This window comes from Ambystoma mexicanum, chromosome 4q (assembly GCF_040938575.1).
Source record: "Ambystoma mexicanum isolate Mex_15411 chromosome 4q, UKY_AmexF1_1, whole genome shotgun sequence".
Taxonomy (NCBI): domain Eukaryota; kingdom Metazoa; phylum Chordata; class Amphibia; order Caudata; family Ambystomatidae; genus Ambystoma; species Ambystoma mexicanum.
In genome coordinates this window covers 640,862,442-640,878,799 of record NC_090928.1, presented here as the reverse complement: position 1 = coordinate 640,878,799, position 16,358 = coordinate 640,862,442, and the positions used below count along the sequence as shown (strand labels likewise).

General features: G+C 43.9%; 1 protein-coding gene across 12 annotated transcripts in view; it reads right to left on the bottom strand.

The window, feature by feature from the left end:
• Positions 1-16,358, bottom strand: part of WDPCP (WD repeat containing planar cell polarity effector) — a 3,071,480-nt gene that overhangs the window by 50,160 nt on the left and 3,004,962 nt on the right. The window lies entirely within an intron of this gene.

Genomic DNA, 16,358 nt, shown 5'->3' with positions numbered 1-16,358 from the left:
GAGGAAGAAGCCAAATAGGGGTGATCCACTTCCAGGGAGGGCTGAAACCGTGCCACAACGTCCGCACAGAGACCAGGTGAGCGTAACAGTAGAAGGGTTCAAAATATTACATCAGCCAGCATCGATGCTGGGAAGAGGTAGGCCGCCAGAGGGCCTCTCCAAAGCATGCAAGTCTTCTTTAATCTGAGAGGTACAGTAATTAACCACCATGCAGAAGGGAATTCTTGCAGGAAAGCTGACTGAGTTCAGAAGATGGATCTAAACAACTAATAGTAATCAACGTCTGTTGGAACCCCGTCTGTACCAATTTCACAACCTTTCTGGAGTCATTGGCTACTTTGCTGTCTGGCAGAAGTTTATACTTCCCGGGTATTCCAATAATGATGGCCGGAGATTTTAACACTCAATATGTAACACCACCAGTAGTGGGAAAGGGGTCAAAAGAGAAGAGGACATCTCAATTGGGTAGAAGATGGCAAGCCTTCTTTGCTGAGTGGGATATGAAGATGCTCAATGGCTCCATTAAGGGGGATATCCTGGCATCAGTAACATGGAGTAGGGGTAATTCCTCCTCGTCTCTAGACTACATTTTTCTCTCCTCACAGATCTTTGAGATGTGTACGAAACTGGAGATTAAAGAGGGGAGTATGAATGATCACAAACATCTAGTGGCAGAAATATCTTGGAGCTTTACAAAGAAAGTAGTCTATTTAAAACAATCCCTCGCATTGAACAATGGTAAGAACAGATTGGTAAAATACAAGAGTGAGGGTAGACGCCTGAACGACAAACTAGAAGAATTTCAGAGGAACACATCAAACAGAGACTGGAGGGACAATTGTAGTCCTTTAATTTTCCATGATTTCTTGTGGTCCCTAGACCGACCAACTGGCCCAGACACTAGCAAATAGAAGGTTCACCATCACTCATTTGATGAAGTAACATGGGGGTTGAAAAAAGAGATATGCGACATGCCCATAGGGCCCTGAAGTGGACAACTCTATCAAGAGATCAATTCGCAAAGAAGGCTCGAAAGATCAAAAGAGCCTATAAAAACCCGTCCCATCAACCTCAGGCATTACGCCTTCAGAAGGATGGTGAGAGAATAATTGATGCACTCAATGAAAACAACTCGTGTAATTGTTGGTCAATTGTCAACGGTGAGGAGAATGCTCTAAATACGAGATTTAATAAATTCGGTAGCTGAGGTAGATTGGATAGAGTACCTGATGTCCCAATATCAAAGGCTACAGGACACCGTCAGCTATAACATCCCAGATTGCATTTGGGATTTGGACTTTAAGGAGAAAGATGTAAGTGAATTGACAAAAAAGGCATAATCCTTTCTGGTGGTGGGGTCAAATGGCCTGACATATCAGGTCCTCAAAGGAAACATAAATCCATGGGGCAAGGTCCTAACTCAGTTGTTTAACGAAATTCTGGCCAACAGAACACTCCCAAAGTCCTGGACCACTTTGATGATCAACGTCCCCATATTCAAAAAGGGCGACCAGACATCTGCAGTGAATTATCACCCTATAGCCCTTTTTGATGTGGAAAGTAAATTGTTTACGGGTCTAGTGCTTGGGAGGTTACAGAAATGGGCAAAGCATAGTCGCAACATCTCCAAATTCCAAACTGGCTTCAGGAAAGGCCTCTCTATATCACTTAATGGGACCATATTAACGAGCTTAATGGAGAAGTCGGGTAATAAGGGGGGTTCTTTTTGGGGCCTGGATGGATCTGTTGAAGGCGTTCCATTTAGTGAACAGAGATCGCCTTTGGGCTAAGCTAGATAGTTGGGGATTACCAAAACCATTACTATTTATTCTGATCGCTCTGTATAGAGATAATACATTGTGAATAAGATTAGATGGTGGAGGTTCTCTGTCCGATTACATCAAGGTGGAAAGAGGAGTCAGGCAGGGTTGCTTGGTGGCACCCTTCCTTTTCAAGCTATACCTGGCTGACAAGGTAAGGAAGTGGGAGGCTTCCTCCTTGATAAGCCCTAGGGTAGGCGACAGTGCTATTAGATGCCTTATATATGCGGACGATATCGTCCTCTTGGACAGGACTGAAGTGGGCCTGCAGCGCCTGTTGAATTCTCTGGAGGCCTATATTAAGGAAAATTATCTCCTAGTCAATCCAAGTAAATCAAAAATAGTTGCTTTTAAGAGTCAAGGTAGACAAGGGACCACATGTATTTGGACACTGGAAGGACAAGTTATTCCGGTGGTCAAGGAGGTTACCTATTTGGGTTTTCTCCTATACGCATCCCCAAGGTTGGCCCAAAGTGGCCAAGGCCTCTTGGGGAAAACCTCTCAACTATCCGCCCAAATGGCTAAAATTAAGAGGAAATATTGTAATATTTCCATTTGACCTATTATTGGATATTACACAGCAAAGGGCATCCCAATCCTTTTATATGGGCTGGAGGCGAAACCACTGGATTGTGAATTTAATTGGCAGTGTTTGGAGGGATCCATATGGAAAAGAGTCTTGAGTCTTCCCCTGAGCCTCCCAATAGTAAGCCTATGGTACGAGCTGGGGCTCAAATCCTTAAAGGTACAAGTAACCTGGAAGCGTATTTCTTTTTGTTGACAGATAATGGCCCCTCAGACAGACGCCCTCTACGAACACCCACAAACTCATTTGAACCAACAACAGTCACCCCTCCTATGCAATCACCAGAGACTGGTACTTGGAGCCCCCACAGACTGTCATAGTAATGTGTTGACTCTCATCACCAATCCAGATAAAATCAAAGGGGCCCTTATGCAGATGGCCTGGATCCAAACCATAGAGCAAATGCAGAAACGTGCATGGCAAGTTCACTTTCCCCTTATGGAAACAATTGGGCTTTTTCTTAAGATATCTGAGAAAGTTCCCGGACCATAAAGGTGGACAAAACTTCTTAAGATTCCGACTGAACCTGCTACATACAGGGAAGTCTGGTCCTGTTGGAGTCGTGGTAATGAAGGGAAAAAATTGTGTAAGATCTGTGAGGATCCTGGAAAGCAGTCACTAAAACATCTCATGATAGAATGTGAAGGTACTTGGGAAGTGAGAAAGAGGTGTTTGCGTCAGTTGGTTGAAACTGAGGATCATATTCCTTTCTGAAATATTTTGGGACAGCCTTATAACGGGCCATGAAAACTGGTAACTATTAATGTAATCAGGGTATTGCATTTGAGTGGGATAATTCCTTTAATTCATTATTGAAAGGTTCCCATTATATTGCATATTGGATTGATGAAGATACAGGAGGTTTGTGTCTCTTTTGTTCCTTTTTTGGCTCTCTTTTGTTTCCTAATTTTCTGTCTCTTCTCTTGGTGAGCATTTGATTTGTTTTATGAAATGGTTAGGATGTTTTAGGAGATGGTGGAAAGTATGTACTTAGAATTTTAGGTTTTGACTGATTTCATTGTAGTTGTTCTACCTACCCTTTTTACTGTCTACTTTTTGATTTATATGAATTTCTTTCATGGATTTTGTGTACAATTGATTATTAGGTTGTTAAACACTAATAATAATAAAAAAAGAAAAAGAAATTGCATGTTCCTCACAATTATGCTTTTTAGATGATTCTAGGAAAAGTAAATAGATGATGGGATCAGGGAATGGTTATGCCGGTTCTAAAAAAGCTTGCGTGGACGTGCCTGTGTATAACCTCTAAGGACTGTTTACTATTCAAGTTGTACGTTCAATTGACCAGGCTCTTCCTCGGTCGGCTGCTCCCAGAACAGTGGAGTCTGGGAGCAAGTTTCAAAATATGCAAGTACAGACTGAGCCCTGTTCAGAAGGGAAGGGTGGTTCACTGACAAACTATCCCTGTAGACTGGAACACACGGTTAAAGTTATGAAAGTAAGAAGTCTTTTTTGCCACGGTAGCCGTCACTCTTTGAATCGCTCCCGCCTTTTGGAGCTGTTCAATCCATCATCCCGTTGCGTTTTGTTGAAAGCAATGACATAAGAATAGTGTATATTTGTGAGAATGAGGAATATGCCACTTTGATGGTGTTTTTTAAAGTGCCTAGCTCTACTGACTGTCACAGAACATTGTCAGCAATTTTTTTAGGTTGGGTTATGAGTGCACAGTGATTGAAGTGAAAGAACGGGAATGTGATAATCCATCACTCATGAAGAATGATACACTGTGCCCCATCAACTCTGATAGTAGATCTAGTAGAACTGAGCATATGAGTCATACACTGAGACATGGTGATACATCTAGTATCCCTCTGAACAATGGTAAAAGGACCTTAGATCAGAACGGCCAGAGTTTATCTCCTTCCGATGCTAGACATTTAGGCCCTAAGACACAATCAGCCTTGCCACACTTAGGCAGGGTGTGGAAGGTGACGAGTGCCATCGGCAATGGCGGTCCCAGATGAGTCCAACACACAGGCAGAAGCACTCCTAGTCCACCATTTCTGTTTGCATCTTGGAACACCAGGGGACATCAGCACCTGTTCAAACAAGATGGCTTCCTGGACCACATCGACTGCTTCAGTATTGTACTGTTCCAGAAAACCTGGCTCATTGAGCCATTAGTATTGGATGGGTGGATTTCTCTAAACAAATTGGCCACCAAAGAAGCTAGAGGCAGGCCCAAAGGGGGCCTGGTCATGAGAGTGAAACAACCCCTAACTGTAACAGAAATACCCTCTGCTTCACTAAACATCTTAATTGGGATTGTCAGTATCCCTTGTGACTCAAAGGGAGCTAGAGGGACTGATACGTTTTTCATAAACATATATGGCCCTCCTTACTTGGCATCTCATGCAGCAGTATACAAAGAGATTGAAGCTGCTATTATGAATCTGTCTTGCAGGTTATCCACATTCTTGTTAGGCAGAAACCTGTGCAGTTCCCTCTGTGACCACTGCAAAAGATTTAAGACTACAGGTGGTTGGCAGTAAACCCAATTGGTAGCAGTCTGTACCACCCAGATTTACCTGGTAGCTGTGGCTGAGCAGTTAGACTTCTCTCAAGAAGAGTTAGGCAGTATACAGGGTATTCACAATAGGTCAATAGAACACAGTAGAACAAGCAAACACTGACCAGAGCTTGGTGTAAAAGAGATATAATTATTTATTTAAACACAAATCTAGTTAAACACACTGGCACTTATATCAAGCAGTTCAAAAACACGGTCACTAAAAGATATACACTCCCTTCAACGATTATTAGACAAGTCTTAAGTAAAGCAACACTTATTTTCAGACAGCGGTGAGCGCTTAACGAAGATGGCACTCTAATCAATCGGTTTAAGAGGGAGAGAAAGGCAGAGCAAAGATAGCAACAGATCCCAACACTTTCGGAGAACACAGTAGGAGAAGAAGGCAGGTTAAAACCGTACAGTCAAAGTTAAAAAGGCCAGACCCACTTTAAGAGGCTCCGATCGGAATGTGTCCAAGGTCACATGGTTGAAAGTGCCAAAAAGTCTCGCAAAAGGTTCAGAAAGAGTTGGACCAACAGAAAGGGACCAGTTAGATGGTCAAGGCAGCCAGCCCAGTCCAGAAAGTTAAGGGGTTATTGTTACCTTGTAGCAATCTTTAGAAAGGGAGGCCTGGCGGACACGGTACCTTAAAATGGTAAGAACGCTCCAGCGGGGGCAGTTGTTCCTGGCAGCGGGTGCAAGTCGGTGCTTCGTCCGGGGGAAGAGAGGATCTCGTCGGGGAGAAAAACAGAGTATGTCCGTTGCACTGCCAGGGAAGAAACCAGCCGCGGAGTTCTCAAATAAAAGGAGCGGTCCTTTTATTCGCGGTCCAGTGGTAAGTGGCTATCCGGTTGCCGGGATGCTTGGCATGGGCAATTCGACCACAAGTCATCCTGGGATGCGAGAAAAGAAGGTAAACTGGTTGTGCCCACCAGTCAAGGGAAGAAGACTCTCCAGCAGGGAGATCTCCTCTGTCGTTGGGAAGTGGTGAGTCGGTTCAGCCGGGCTCCACCGGTGGTGTCGTCGTAGCAGGTCGGCTCAGCTTCTCCCTCGTCAGATTTTCAGGTCCTGTGGCGACTTCTGAAGTTCCAGTCCCCAAAGCCCTGCTTTTATGCAGAAAACCCCCATTCATTCAGCCTAGCTGTCAATCAAACATGCTAAGTGGTGAGCGGGGTGGCTCACCACTTGGGCCAATCACGTAATAGTGCGACTTGGGTTGGCAAGGCAACTTAGTCCAAGGTGCCTAAACCCCCTCCCACACCCCCTGTGGTACCCAGACAGAGTGGCACCACTTTGGAGGGCTTCTGTGTAGAAGCCCGCCAAAAGTGGAACAAAGGGCTCGACCTTTGGTTTGGAGTTACAGAGGCGAACACAAACGCCATTTTAAAACCGAGTTTTGGCAGAAAATACCAACCGGTGAATTAATATTAAATAAATAAACCGGCGGTATGTTAGAGGCTATGTAAAAAAGTATTAGCCTCGAACAATGGGAAAATCACATAGAGATATATTGGTGGTTGAATATAAAAAGTAGTATCCACTGCCACCAGCCAAAACTCGACGAGGGGGGACGGGACAGTGCCCCCTCGAACAACAGACCCAGGGGCAATCGAATTTCCCCTACCAGTACATCCACAATATGATGGTTTGTACTGGTTCCCCAATCGAATTGCCCCTACCAGTACGTCCACAATATGATGGTTTGTACTGGTTCCGTTAGTAATTTGGGACTAGTAAAGCCAATGGTGACTTTACATGCCCTGGGAGACAGTAGTCAGTCCCAGGGTATGGAGTCTATGGTGGGGGGTCACTATGACACCCTGGGGTCACTGCACGGAGGGTGCTGTGTAACACATATAGGAAAAACACATGAGACCCTATGGAGTAAAGGACCCCATAGCCCATGAAACACATTAACATTAAAAAAAAAAACTCCAGAAATCCAGCAAAGCTGCTGGGGGACTCACTAGGTTAGGAAATTCAGCCTAAACAGAGAATTCTCCATAACAATTCTTATGTGGTGATTTTAATTCTAAAGTCCCAAGAGATATAAAGCAGGGTAATTTCGTCAACCTGGAAAAGTCTTCTCCAGTTGCAGGAATCCCTGCTGGGTCAGGCCAGCTCACGTGGCACTAGCTGGGCCAGTTTGATTTATTCTCTGAGGTTTTCCATGGTAAGTGGAGCTAGACCAAGCAATCGCCCACTGCAGCTCACTCGGACTTAACTGAAGAGTGCTAGCATCATTGACTATGTTTTTGCAGCATGTGCTGACTCTTTGATAACGGATCTGTGTATTTTCCACAGACCAGAAAGTGATCAAGCTCCTATTATTGTTAGTCTTACCATCGGGGGACAGGTACTGCGACTCCCTGACAAAGGGACTCTCCAATTGAATCCAACATTAAATCGGATCACTTGGAACACGACTAAAATAGAGGCAGCATCAACTACGGCACGAGTGGTGCTGGCCAACTTCATTACATCTGCCTGTTCATTCGAGGAATCGAATGATGTTGAGGTATGTTGTTCCATTGTGAGCCAGTATGAGAAAAGTCTGCAGTCGATTGAGCTTAGTATTTTACCTAGGGCTAAAGGCCCCAGAAGGATGGCTGTAGGACATTTGAAGTCTCATCGCCATGTGTATGATAAACAGATTACTGAAAAAAAATAGAGAAATGTGCAAAGAACTATGGGTCTTGTCACACTGTGCAGTCAAACCTCTGGACTATGCCCTGGGAGTAAAAACAATCAAGGCTAGGTATGAGTACAAGGTAAAATGTGGCACATGGCGAGAGCTCATTTATTCCACATTGACAAATGACTCTCGTAAATTTTGGAATATCGTCAATGGGACTGAAAGAGTTGTCAAAGAAATCAATGGTGTTTCTGAGTATGCCTAGGTAACTTATACCACTGGATCTCTGGGAGGATGTCGGTCCGAAAAGTAATTGGCAGACAATTGTTGAAGATTGGAGGCATACAAAAGACAAAGAAGAGATCCTCAAAATGATATGTAAAAGAAAAACCTACTGTGCCCTTGGCCCGGATGGCATGTGTAAAACGGACTTATTTTTGGGCAGGAGCATTGCACCAGCTGTTTGGAAACATCAGTAAGATTTAGACTCTGGGCCTCATCACGAGTTGGGCGGAAACACCAGCGCTATTACCGCCGGCGCTATTAGCCCGACCGCCAAACCCCCTGGCACTATCAGCGCCGGATAACGGGTTCGGCGGAACGGTTAGTGCCCATTCCCCATTGGGCCCATTCGGGAATTCCTCATTCCCCATTGGGCCCAATGGGGAAAATTCACACTATTACCACTGACGGATTTCCCGCCGGCGGTAATAGCGCCGAAAATCGGCAAATTTGCTGCGGATTTCCCCCCAGCTCGGAGCTGGGGGGAAATCTGCCAAGGCCATGATCTGGCGGACCCTTAAATTTAAGGGTTACTGCCAGACTCGTGATGAGGCCCTCTACCTTCCACCTGGTGTGATAGTATATCAGTCCCAGTTTTGAAGGATGGCTCTCACATAGATCTGTGTAATTACCACCTACTGGCGATGTTATGTGCACCACCTTTGCATGGATTTTATAAGGGGAATTATACACATGTGCTGAGGAGAAAAACATCACCCCCCACCCCCAAATCAGACGGGATACAGAAAAGGATGCAGTACTATGATCAATGATCTTGCCTTAATTACTACCATCCAACAGGCATGGCTCATCAGCAAAAAAAGGGCACTCTATGCTGGCTTTTCGACTACAGTGCTGCTTTTGATACTGTCGATGGAGGCAGACTGTGAAAGAAATTATCTAACTGGGGCATCCCTCGGGGTCTGCTTGAAATGCTGGTGATGCTTCACGAACAAACTAAGGTCAGTGTGCGATTATAGGGTAATGCCACCAGGTCAGGCTGGATACCCACGGAGAAGAGTGTTAAACAGGGTTGCATTTTAGCACTCATTTTGTTCAATCTGTACCTCTGTGACATGGGAAGAGTCCTAGAAGGCCCGAACTGCATACACCCCAAGCTGGGTGATGTGGCCCTGCATGTACGTTAAAAGAACATAGACAAAAAGCTTGAATTGCAAAATACTGAGGCCCACTCTGCCATATTTTGCAATTTGAGCTTTTATTTTTTTCCTTTTCTTTTCTTTTTGTTCCCTGAATTGTTAGTTTTGTGCGGGGGACACCCCAGCAGCTGCCAAACCTGAAAATACCAAAGTAGGAGTGCTGGGGACACCCCTGCATCCCCTGCTCACCTATCTCTGTAGTTATTGGATTTGTTCATTTATACCTATGGCGAATGCGGCAAAACCGTATCTATGACCCTCTAGATACGAAGTTTTGGGCAGATAACCTCCTGTAGTGGTTGTGGTACGCAGATGACACTGTTGTAATGGATCTGATGCGGGTGGTCTGCAGACAGCCCTTAGTCATCTACAAACTTATTTGACTGTTAATTTCTTGAGGGTGAACACCTCTAAGACTAAGGTACTGGTGTTTAATAAATCTTCAAGAAAGGCTCCTAGACTGAATTGGCAGATGGGTGAGGAGCCAGTTGAAAAAGTCTCCTGTTACACATATCTGGGTATCACCCTCGAAGGTAAGCTCAGGAGAAAAACACCTGGATCTTGTGAAGACAAAGACCATGCAGCTCTCTGGTGCTTTCAGCTCCTTTACACACAAGGGAGGGGGTTACTCAATGCAATAAATTCCAGACTAAAATCTTGCCCACTATTATGCACGCCTCTGAAACCTGGTCTCTGGTTAGACTAAGGGAGATAACTAAAATAGAAGCGGTAGCGTTGAAGAGACTTTCGAGACTGCCCTCGTACTCATCAATTGAAATGTGTTACTTGGAATTTGACATTTTACCAATATACAAAAGAGTGGCGTTATGTTGTTACATCTTCTATTGGAAACTGCTCCATGCGCAGTACTCTTGTTTATTGGGTTGGTTGTCAGCAGTCATCCATTGTCAAACTCAATTCAAGCAGACAAGTGTTCTAGCCCAGATTAACCGGGCAACAGATAAATGGCACGCAAGAACCCCTGGCGAAGTTCTAATGAAGTCCCTTGAATCTTACAAAAGTTCGACGAAGACCATGTTGAGGGGAAGAAGTAAGGAGCAATTGATTATCAATCTAGCTACCAAAGCTAACACTGGTAGGCTCATTGCCTATATCATGGAGCGGGTGGAAAGACCTTATTATATCTGCCATTTTATAGGTAACAGCTTGATGTGGAAGTATTTGAAGTTGAAATTCAATTGTGCAAAAACACTTAAAGTTGTCGGAGCCTGGCCATTTATACCAGGGTCGGAACGATTCTGTCGTTTGTGTGGAGAATCCCAATTAGAATCCCAGGAGAATCTGACCGAGTGTGCTTCGTTAACAGTGATGTGTATCGAGATATTGAGAGCAGCCAGGATTGATGTCACCATCAGTGCAGACATTTTGTGGCCTATTTTTCTGTTTGACCTCCACAAGCCATGCATCATCTGTGTCACAAAATTGTGGCGAGGGATTTTTTTTATATTTTACAGATTTTAACCTGAAGTGTTTTGGAAGAACAGTTGTATGATGATATGTAATAATGTATCAAGTCTTATCCATTGGTGATTTATGATATTTAAAGACTTGAGTTGGAAATGTTGTACTACAGCATTAAAAGTTGATATTTGTTGAAAAATAAGTTGATAATATTTGTTGACAGTATAATACTTAGCAATAAAAGAAAACATGTTTTTTAGCAAAATCACATTACAATGCCAAATAGCCGTACGGAATGCTGAGGATCTGGCTGTTTTATTTAATTCCCCATGATTAATTGAATCGGAAATATGTATGTTATGGAAGTTACTAGTAAAATTATGATGTTTTGACACATAACTGGTTTTTGCCAAATATTTGACATGAGAACAAATGGGGATTGCAAATCGAAGCTGCCATATGTCTGCTCCAGACTCCTAAGCCAATCCTTAGAGAGGGGGTGGATTTGGGAGGAGAGAGAAGGGTAACTGTCCAAATCTATTTGCAAGAAATCTTGCAGGTTACAATATTGTAAACTTGATGGTGTCATTGCTGCTATATAAAATGGATGCACAATGATAGAAGGGGAAGAGCTGCTCAAACTTACCGCCTGACAGCTGCCAGAAAACGCCAAAAGGAGATTTTGCAGAGATTGCCTTTGGGTGGAGCTGTCTATTTCTGGGAAGGCCTAAAAGCTGGCTGGGGTCTACGGTGGACAGCTGGAGGTCATCCTTGAGTGTGGAGTGACCAGGCCCCTGCCCTGTTCTTCCAGAGGGTCCTGACATGCAGCTGGCTTTCCAGAACTTTAAACAGAGGTTTTCTATGCAAGTAGAATTTAACCCTTTGTAACCAAAAGGTGGGGGACCTTGCTGGCCTTAAATCCTTTCCCTTTATAGTGGGTTGGGGACAGGGGACAAACTGTGTATATCCTCAGCCTATTTACCTAAAAATATTCATTTAATTAATTCCCCTTGGCAGAACACCACGGGTGATTTTTGATCAAATTCAAAATGAACAAAGCTCATTCCCAGTGTGCGCAGAAAACTATAGACTGTAATTTAATTGGATAATCCTATGGGGTTAGCTTCCTCAACACAGGCCTTTAAGTGGAAGGGGGTCTGAAATCCCAAATCATCCCAATTTTTACCAACCAGCTTACCGAACACACAGCTCTGGAGGGAGGTCTGAAATCAGCTTCCCCAACACAGACCAAAGTAGTGGAGGGGGTCAGAAAACCCAACTGCTAAATCACCCTGTGTTATTTTAAATAAAAAGGTGTGGGTGAAATCATAATTGCCACATGCATTGTATTAATCGGTAAACCGCACTGCTTGACCTTTTAAGCAGGCAGGAAAATTGAAATTGCTCAGCATCGCAAATGTAATTGTTTTTGTTCATTGATCAGTTTATTTATTGCTTGAAGTGAAATGTGTAGAAAGTAAAGAATTGTGATTTGTGTTCTTTTCATCTCACTTGTGTGATTTATTTATGTTGAGAGACGTTTATCGTGTTGTGCCACGGATAAAGTGGTGTTTGACATTTTAGTGCAATTTCTTTTAACATCTAACTCAAATAAATATATTTCCTGTATACCGGCCTGGTTCTTGGCTCATTGGTAGCTCATGGGGAGGGATCCAAGGGGCATGATATGAGGCTGATAGAAGGCTGAGTAAAACGACTGACATTAACCAAGCTCGGGGAGGGAAGGAACTCCCTGTGTTGAGGGTGGCCTCTCAAACAGTTGCATTGTATGTCCCACCTGATCCAAAGACGTGGAATTAACATTCTGGTTACTTGTGTTTACATGCCCATTATTACATTGCAGCTCTGTCGAACTGGGCTCACCCATCATAGCATTCCACATGCTTCAACAACCTAGGCAGTGAAACTTGAATAATTACTATCAAATCTCACCACAAGAACCTGAGCGATTACTACACATCTATCTAATTGCAGACTACACCTTCAGCAATGTTCCCATTCATGATACTGCCAATAATGGGAAGGATGTTGCCTCATATCTCCGCCCCTCATTCTGTGTGATGCTATACTTGTTGCTCAAATCATTAAAAGGGGTTATCTAAATGTTCTTCAAGGCATCTATAATGCTGGAAAGCAAAGCACACAAATGAATAGGTTCAAAAAAACACTATGCTCATAACAAGAAACTCCCAAGGTTTTTTTTATAACCTCTGCAATTTTTTCAGAAAAAGAGATCACTCTTAAAAGTTGTATCATCGAGAAAAATCTCTCAGATTTTTTTATATTAGAATTGTGTGAATCAGAACATAGAGGCACAATTCAAAAAGGACTCAGGCGTCAGAATGGTTTGCTGGACCAAAACAGAACAAACAAAAGAAGTATATATGTTTACAAAACACAATACCAAAACATATTTTGGGACAATATCCAAATAGTGTGCATGTAACAAACCCAACCTCTATGAGGGTTTGTCAAAAATTCACAAATAGATAGTGTACAACTTCAGAACAGGATTTTTAAAACGACGTAAACAATTATAAAGACACAAAAAGAATTTGCTTGTGTGGACAGCAATTGATTTGCTGTAATTTCAGGGAAGTAGTGCGTCTACACCAGGTGTTTCAGCCGTTTTGAGGTGGGCTAGATGAGCCTCATCTTTAACACGGCCTTCATCAGGACGGAGTTCTGTGTAAAATGATGTCTGTGCTATGGGATAATTTCACAGGCACTGTAATAGAGATCCGCTAGCCGCATTGGCTGGTCTCTGGGTAATCCTCTCACCGGAGGTATCTGGTTCAAGAGGTCCAGTGTGGTGTCAAAGCAAAGATGATCAACCACGGGATGCACGGCTGAGCGGCTGTACAAAAAGCAGCCCGTCTGCAGCGGAGGGCGTGCAGGGTCTCCTCTAGCTGCTGAGTCACTGAAGAGAGTGCGGAGGCCTGGCTGCAAAGCGTTAGTATAAAGCTGGTACAAGTCTATTCAGCCCCCATTTTTTCATACCGAGTCCAACAACTGGACCCAGATTGCTCCCCACGACCCATATTGGTTGTATTCTGGTAATAACAGGTAGAATTAGCAAATGCTCACCATACCTTGCATGCTATTGTCTAAAGTTCATCAGCCCAACAAAGGGCTATTTTTCTTCCCTGGCTTCTTCTATCATGGCACAAGTAAAAATTGATTTTCTTGTGCTTTTCTAAGGGGGCTCCTATGGAACTTTCCATACTCCTTACATTATTCCCCCGCCCTAACACCCCATTGACCATGCACTAAACCTACTCAGTTGTCCAGATTAAGTCCTCCCTCAACAATGTATTTCCATGGCCTGACCCCTTCCGAGTCAGCCTCTATCGGATGGGATTCCGGCGGAGCCTCACTTCCATCATTCCAGTCCATGCCCACCTCTCCCCTATGGTCTCAGCCCCATTCTCTCCATTACGAAGGGCTCTGTACTTCCTGATTCCGTTGCTGCATTCACGTGTGTGCATATGCTCACCTGATGAGCATTCTCTTGTCGGGACAAGGCACTGACCCACTGAAGACAGAATATCTTCCCCTCACTCCCTGCCAACTCCCAACCATCACCCACCATCACCCACCACCTTCCTCGACAACCATCTGAGTGGTGTGGAGACTAATAGGGTAGAATGAGTGACAATGAGAATAACATGTCAATCAGAAGACATGTTGCGCCGTTTTTGGTGACCACTCAGATGTGTCTGGTATATTGCTGGAATTTAATTACTTCAAGTAAGTTTATCATTTGTAAAGTTGGATTCCGCAAATGAAGTAATTCTGGGTAAGATAGTAGTCCTTTCATCATGATCGCCCAGCTATAATACTTTCACATTAATGGATACAATAAGACGAAAATCCAAGGTTTTCTGATAATGAATGTGGTTGCAGGAAACACAAGCTTATGACAGTATATTGTGAGCAAATCACAGAGACGAGGCCAGGGAATGTGTTACTGGAGACCCTGGGCTTCTGGCAACCACCACCCGCTATGCAGTGCTGGCCACAGAGGCGGTAGATGGGGGATTCCCCAGGACCTCCACCCCATTCCTTTCCTTGGAAGCAAAGTGAGACATACACCTTCTCCATCCCCTGGTCTGCTAATAATCCCACCAAAGCAGCAACCCAGTCATTGGAGGTCTATGAGGTTTGCAAACAGAATCTGCAGAGAATAAAACACATAAGAGATTACAGGGGTTCCTTTGAGAAAACATGCACACACAGATACATGAAAATGACAGAATAATGGAGAGGAGAAGGAAGGGCGAGTCTGTGCCACTGGGGACTGCTGCGGAAGTGTAGCAGAGTTAGGTGGTTGCCATGACAAGGCTGACAGACACCAAAATGAGTGTACGAAAATGACCAAACCACCTGGATTGGAGGTGGGATAATCATGAAGTCCCAAGCCCAAGTAATAAGCGCCATCAGGTATCCGCTATCTGGTAACTCTTCATTTGCGGTAAGGCAAAGCAATGATACACTTGACATAAGAAGTAAGTAGTTCAGCAGTTCTTTATTAGTTATTAATTATTAGTTCTGTGGGGAAGTGGCTCAACTAAAGTGTGATGAAATGAGAAGCAGGACAGATAAATAGTAGAATGTGGATTCGCAAAAGTGCTGCATAAAGCTGTATCCATCATCCCTTGGCCTAGAGGGTATGCTGTGGCTACAGGGAGGTGAAAGGAAGCATGCTGGCAGTGAAAGAAAGAGCATTGGGGGGGTGGTGGTGAAGGATGGGTTGTCCGATAACAATGCAATGTTGTATTTGCAGCATCTCTGGCTCCTTGCTAAGTAATGTGCTCTGAGGAGTATTTATGTCATTTTAGGGGCATTTGTTCCATATATAAGTGGCGGCTACCAGGGATGGTCATATGCACAATGTGTGAGCTGTCCATACTGCCTCGCCCATTAACAGCTATTGGCATTACAAAACGAAGGGCAGAGAGAAAGGTGAGGTTGACTGATCTGATGGTGCCCTAATCGTTTACACAGTTTGGTAAGATTTCTGTGTTGAGTGTCAAAAGCGTCTGTGCATCATTTTGTTAGCTAGTTTCAAAATCTATGCTAAAATGTATGTTTGGCAATGGGGGCTCCTAATGGCTACCAAGTAATTGTATCCCTTCTTGTGATATATGGGGCCTTCTGGGTCTCCAGCATATACGATTTAGGGGGAAAGTTCTGCTGTCTAAAGCCTGACCTTGTAAAGTGCAGTACGTGCCGTTTGCGGGCATAGCTCCGCAGTCTGAAGATAATGGATGATGAATTGCAGTCTACTTTAATCTTTTTAGATTTAGACTTGTGGGTGCAGTTCAGCAAAAAATACTGCTATAGATAGTGGAAGATGGCAAATAACTACGAATACATATCTATTTTAGTGATGTCCTTAGTGCTTTCTTCTGTATGTTGCTGGTATTGTGATTTGCTGATGGGTCTGAATTGCGTGTGTGCGTCTTAGTAAACTCAGCTGTGAGTTTAATGAAGAGTGCCAGATGTCTAAGGTTTGATACAACGGTGATTGGTTTACCCTTCTTTCTGTACAAAGATGTTAGAACAAAGGAATGCTCAGGGGCCCAACACATGGGGCCTAATATCACTGATTAACCTTTGCCATGGGCAACTTTCTAGTGAACTTCATTAAACCTAAAGGGTCAAAATGTGGTCCAACCCAGATTTGAACTTGTTCTGTGGGGGAACTGTCCTAAGTAAGCACCGGCTCATTTCCTTTCTTTCATGTAATGTTCTATACAGCTGTTCCCATGCTTCACATCCACAGCCACCAGTTTGGCCTACCTGGACATCTCTCATGTGCCTCTTTCTGAAGCCACTTAAACCTGCCCGGAGCGCTCTCCGCGAGCCTTTACCTCAAGCCTGTTAACTGACC